The 6,450-nt window shown below is 29.4% G+C and overlaps 1 pseudogene; it reads right to left on the reverse strand.

Moving 5' to 3' along the window:
* Nucleotides 1–3,061: 3,061 nt before the first annotated feature.
* Nucleotides 3,062–6,130, reverse strand: LOC113001881 (2-isopropylmalate synthase 2, chloroplastic-like; annotated as a pseudogene).
* Between the last annotated feature and the right edge of the window lie 320 nt (nucleotides 6,131–6,450).

A 6,450-nucleotide genomic window follows, 5' to 3' on the forward strand; every position in this document is an offset into this window, starting at 1 on the left:
AAAATTTAGAGAGGCAAGAACTCTCAGCTAGTATCTTTTAATTTGATTTATGTGTTATTCTACCATCAATATTTAAAAAATTGAATTTTGAATGAATTTGAATTAATATAACTAAATTTGACCAAATAAGTACGTTTAAATTTTATTAGGCTAACAATATAATATGGTTAGAGAGTTAGTATAATTAGTAAGTTTAAAATTTTATTACACTAACAAGATTTAAATTTATTTATTATATAATTAATTATAATTCTAATTATTATAAAATTTTTGAAAAGTTAAAATTTTGGTCAGAATTTTCTTTTATCATATAATTAATTATAATTCTAACTATTATAAAATTTTTAAAAATTTAACATAAATAAACCAGTAAAAATTCACCAAAGAAATTGGATTTTTTTTTCTTATCTTGGTTAGTTTTTACGCTTCCTAATTTTTTTAAATATAGTTTTATCATTATCTATTTTGCTTTATTAATAACTATTATTTTTTATCATTTTTATATATTTTCTATCATTTTAGATTAACTATTATTACTCATTATTTAGTTGACTAAAACTAAATATGTATTTTTAGAAAAATTATTTTTGACAAAATTGCGTAGTAAGAAAAAATGTTAATCCAAAAATAAAAGAAAAATTAAATTTTAAGTAATTAATTTTATTTTTTTGTTCTTTTTAAAATATTTTTTAATACATAATATTTATTTAGTCTAATTACATTATAATATTTAATGATAACTATAAATTTTATACATTAAATTAGACTTATGTAATGCACGTGATAAAATAATAGTCAGAAAAAATATATATTTAATAAATTAATTATAATGATAAAGTTATCTTCATTAAGAAAATAACATTATCAACATTTTAAAAAGTTGTTAAAAGGAAATTTATCACATTAACTTTAATTATTTGGATTAATCTTTTCTTTTAAATCAGCTAAAAGTTCAATTTTAGTTTTTATTTAATTATCTAAATTGGATCGAGTTAATTAAAGTTTGAAAATTCCTGGAAACTGGAGCATGTACCCTATATGGATGTCTAACTCTACTAAAAGCTTATTGTTTAAAAAGGCGTTATTTGAATCACTTAGATAAAGGTGGAAGTTATAACTTCCTCCATTATTAATTAATCTTCTTTCACCCACTCTCTCCATATATAAACCCACCCTCAATGCTTTCAAAAAGTTTAAAAAATAATTATAAGAAAAATGGCAACATGTAAACTTCCACCTACCTAAGTTCAAACAAAAAACACCCACACACACAAAGAAGTTAAGGAACAAATTGGAACCATAAGCATTCTCTCTTAGTGGAGAAGGAGAAAATAATGTCAAAGGTTGAAGGTTCCAAGTACAAGGAACTTAGAGTACGGAGAATTGCAGAGAATCAAGCAAAAATAGAAGCTTTAAGGTTATCCAAATTGGCTGCCATTTTCAAGGATAAAATTCAAAAGGCTAGGCAAAAGGATAAAAGGAAGGTAAATGATGATGATGATGAAGACTATGTACCTGAATATGAAGGGGGACTTTGATCAAATTCTTCAAGTGAAAATTAAGAGCACGACAAACATGATGAGTTTGCTACTATAAATGATCTTGAGTCACAAAAAAGAAAGGTAACTCTTGAAATTTTTTCAATATAATGCTAATATACTTTATTGTTGGATCAAGTGGCCTCAGAATAATTAAGAAGGGAGAGTTGAATTAATTATTAATGTGTTTTGACTAATTAAAAAATTTGTCCTTCTTAATGTTACTAGATTCAACTAGGCTTTTACTATTAAGTTGAGAAAGTAAAGAACAAAAACAATAACTTAACCAAAAGTAAAAGCTACAATTAAAAGTACACAGCGGAAATTAAAGAGTGTAGGGAAGAAGACAAACACAAGATTTATATTGGTTCAGCAAGCTTCATGTGAATCAACTTGATCCGTATGAAGCACGTGGATCAACATTTTCTTCTTGCGGATCAACGTGATCCGCAAGTTCAACACAACATAAACACAACCTACGGATCATCTGCCCTATTTGCGGATCACCTAGAACACAACATAAACACAACCTACGGATCATCTACCCTATTTGCAGATCACCTAGGTCCTAACTTGTCTCTACTGCGGATGACCTAAATACTTAAGCAATCACCAATGGAAGCAATAACAAACAACAAAAGTCACATAGACCTTACCTCGATGAAGAACAAAAGAGCAACACCTCGCGGGAGAATGGAAGAAGAAGCGCACTTGAAGGAGGGAGATGCAACAGCTTGCACGGAAGAAGAACAACCACCTTGCGTTGGAGAAGCAAAGGGGCTCGCAGAAGAATGAGGAAGGAGGAAGAAAGGGCCACCAGCGAAAGAAAGAAACGAAGAGGCTCGAGGAAGAAATGAGAAGAAGAAAGGCTCATGGAATAGGGAAGAAAAATCGCGGATTAGGAAGAAGAAAGGGCCGTTGGGTGCACCGCTTTTTTTTAAAAAATAACAAGGGTATTTGTGACTTTTCACAATAAGTGCTGGGTGCACCAACAATGATGTTGGCTGCACCTAGCAACACCCAAATAATATATATATGTTTAACAAAGAGGCAACGCATTGGTACTGTAATATTTTTAAAAAGAAGGGGCAGCATTTATTGAAAAAATACTGTAATATATATATATATATATATCCTTTTACCCTATATAAAAATATCTACTCCGTTAGTATTGTGCTGCCGATGATGTTTTTCTCTACATTGAAAATTTTAACTAATTTTTAGTGATTTTTTTAAATAAAATATTTTAATTAATAAAATTTATAACGTTAGTCAATGAAAAATTATTTCAGTATGATCTTGTTAAAATATTTATAGGATCTCAAATATTTTTAAATGCTTACCTTTTGAATTTGTTATTGTTTATTAATTATTATATTATTTTTAATTAAAATATAGTTAATAACTGAATATATGATTTTTAAAAAAATATATAAATAATTAAAAAAAGTTTATATTAACATCGATTATTTGAAAACTGATGTTGTAAGTACTTAACGACATCGATTTTGAAATAACCGATGTTAAAGTCGTATTACATAGATATACAAGGATATATGTATTTTGACATAACCAACTTGATCTATGCCACTTTCATGGGCGAGGAATTAGCTCCCACAAGTGCCTTGTGTGGCTGTACCTACGAACCAATGTACTCTTCGATCTATAGGAAAAGGTTATGATAAATGGAACGATCATTAACAACCTTTAAAAGGGAGAAGAAATAACATAAAGATCAGTTTCATATATAAGACCATCCTGCACCTCAGAAAGATGTGCTCTGTATTAATTCCAGTGTAGAGATTGCCATTGACATGCATGTGCTTCGCATCTCAAGGCCATCATAACCTTAAAAGCATCAGAAAATGGACCCTCACCTCTTCTAGGGAGGCATTTCCAGCCCTTTCACCAAGCCCATTAATTGTCACTTCCAATTGCCTTGCACCAGCACGCACACCTTGAAAGCATCCAAGAGCACACAAACTAAAAATTCACTCTCCCTGTCTACATGATTTAAGTAAAACACAATTTTGAGCATAACTCTATAGTGTTTGTAGTAGAAAGTCCTAGATCATTCTGATAGTGGGTGGAAATAATTTTTAACTCCAGGGATATTAGCTTTAATATTAGCAATCAACTTTCCAAATTCATTTGGCATGGTTATACCAACAGTGTCAGGTATGTTGAGCATGGTGGCCCCGACCTTAATAACTTCTCCAAGAATTTCATAAAGAAACTCCCTATCCAACCTGGTAAGCAGCACAAACATAAAAAAACAAAAAACAACCAACACTCAGTGTACAAAGTGACGCCATTTTATTCATAAAACCATTTCATAGTGAAAGTGATAAATAGTAGTAGTAACATTCTAGTATCTTGAGCACTAAACTTGACATCATTGCAGCCTAAACTGCGACCGAACTTGACCATATTGCAAGAAATGTTGACGGCTTTGTCTTTGGACATTCTCAACTTGTACTCCATGTGAATGGTATGCTGGTGGCGATGAAGGTGGAATATTGTGGATGCGCCTGTTGGGGAGAATAACTTCCATTCTTTTGAGAATTTCATTGCAATCCCTGAGTCAGCATTGAAATGAGAGAGGAGAGGGATAGGGAGAATCAGAGACTGAGAAGGAGAGTGAATAACAAGAGATGAGAGGAAGAGTTAAAAATTAGAAACACTAACTTTTAAGATGGTTTTCGTAAAATCATCTTGGAATGACAACCATTTTAAGGTAGTTTTTGGAAAACCGTCGTAAAATGGTAGTTTCGAAGACGATTTTAAAAATCATTTTTGTGAACAATTCCGTATTTACAAAATTGTCACTGCGTGCATTCTAAGACAGTTTCATCATAATCATCTTAGAATGTGTGTAGTAAAAAATAAATTTTTTAGTAGTGATGTGATCGTCTTACTAACAGATATATCACTTAACACTTTAGTTTTTTTTCTCAAGATTTACAATTTGTTTTGATTGCTTAGTATCTATATAGAGATTTACAAAAAGTTTTTCACAAGAAAGAATGAAAGAATAAATTGCATAAGTTGCTTGTGTTTTGTATCTTCAAAGCTTCTTCTATTTATAGCCTTCAACTTTAAGTATTTGTTGTCCCTCAGCGGATGGTTCTTCACTATATTCTTCATTAAAGTCTTGAAGCTCTTGGAGCATTTAATGCATGTCTCTTCTTCATGCAAAGTCTATGCTAATAGCTAGGTTGACATGTCTTATACTTCAACAAGAAAGTCACTTCTTCCATCAGAGCAGGTATGCACCAGCAAAGTGCGTCTTTCGATGAAGATCAACACTTTCAAACTATGGACTTTATTTATTATTCATAGGATTTAATAGATTCTAGGAGAATGTTTTCCGCAACAAAGAATCTCATACATAAAATATTAAATGTAGGTATTAATTAAATGCACTACTTAATGTTATGACAAGATCATCTTATATTGATGTAACATCAGAAAACTCAAACCCAGAAATACAAACCATAATCTGATAACACATCAAACACAATTTTTATCATTTATATTTATTTGCATCCAATTAAAATAATTAGGAGTCATAATTCGTCTTTAAGACATATGTTTTTTGACTTAACAATAGTTAAATAATTAAATATCATACTGAAAAATTTTGTAGCTTAGATATAATTTAATGGATTTATAAAATATAAGTTCATATGATTCAAAAGAACTTTATATATTTATAAGATTTTAAAAGACTTTATGGATTTTTTATAAAATATTTAAAATTATTAGAGTGGATGAAAAAGATAACAAATAAAAGATAAGGAGTCTTTTTTTAAGTTGAAAAAAATTCTTGATTGAATTATACGAGTTTTTATCAAATAAAGTAACTTTTAAAATCTTTTCAAATTCTAATTGAAACACTCCTCCTAACATTTTATTTTTGTTTGATTTTTGACAAATTTTTACTTTTGAGAAAGATATTGTAAGTCAATAATTTTTAAATGATATAGACTTTGATGTAAACACATTGTTATTTGAATCATCAATTAACGATATATAATATAATAAAAAATAAAAATATATGAGATACTAAAATAAAAAAATTTAAAGTTTGGGTACTAAATACATATTTTGTAGGTAGTAAAAACTTAATTATAATGTATGTAAAATATTTAACTTAATGTTGCATGCTCAAATAAATGTTAAACATAAAATCATAACATATAACAAATTAAAACTTATCAAATAATTTATAATTTGTTTTTAAGTGAAATTAAACATATTAGATAACATGTAAAATTTATAAAATATTTATAGTTGCTTAACTGGTTATTGAATGGTGATAACTTAATGTTAATGGCCACGACAGCAATGTAGTGAGTTTGACCCTTAATCACTTCTATTTTCAATTAATATTTCCTCTTCCTTTTTTGTTAACAAAAACAACCTTAACAAAAATAAAGAGAGAACAAGGGATTGTAGCTTGATCGAGCTCACGCTTACGAAACAAATAAGAAACATTTCACCACTACACAAATAAAACATTTTCAGTAACCTTAATTATTATTTACAAATACCCCCCAAACCGATAGACATAAACGAATCCTGTCCATTTCTATTTTTTATTGCTAAATCTGATGGTACACATGATTCTCTGCGCATTCATGTAAGCTTTGCATGGTGCGTAAGTTCTTTAACTTTCGCACTTTAGACTCCGTAATAGAAACACTAAGATTTTCAATAGCTAGCTTACTTTGGTAATGCATGCATCCAGTCTTCTATTGATCACTTTTGTGGCCTTTATGCCAACAAGTTTTCCAATACTAGTGTTGCCTTTACTTTGTCTATGCCAACAAAATGTCTCAGTGCTAACTCATGGCTAACCAGGTTTTTACTCTTTAGGAGCGTTTCTTATAGACTTATTGTCCCTTTA

Source organism: Glycine max, chromosome 6 (assembly GCF_000004515.6).
Source record: "Glycine max cultivar Williams 82 chromosome 6, Glycine_max_v4.0, whole genome shotgun sequence".
NCBI classification, from domain to species: domain Eukaryota; kingdom Viridiplantae; phylum Streptophyta; class Magnoliopsida; order Fabales; family Fabaceae; genus Glycine; species Glycine max.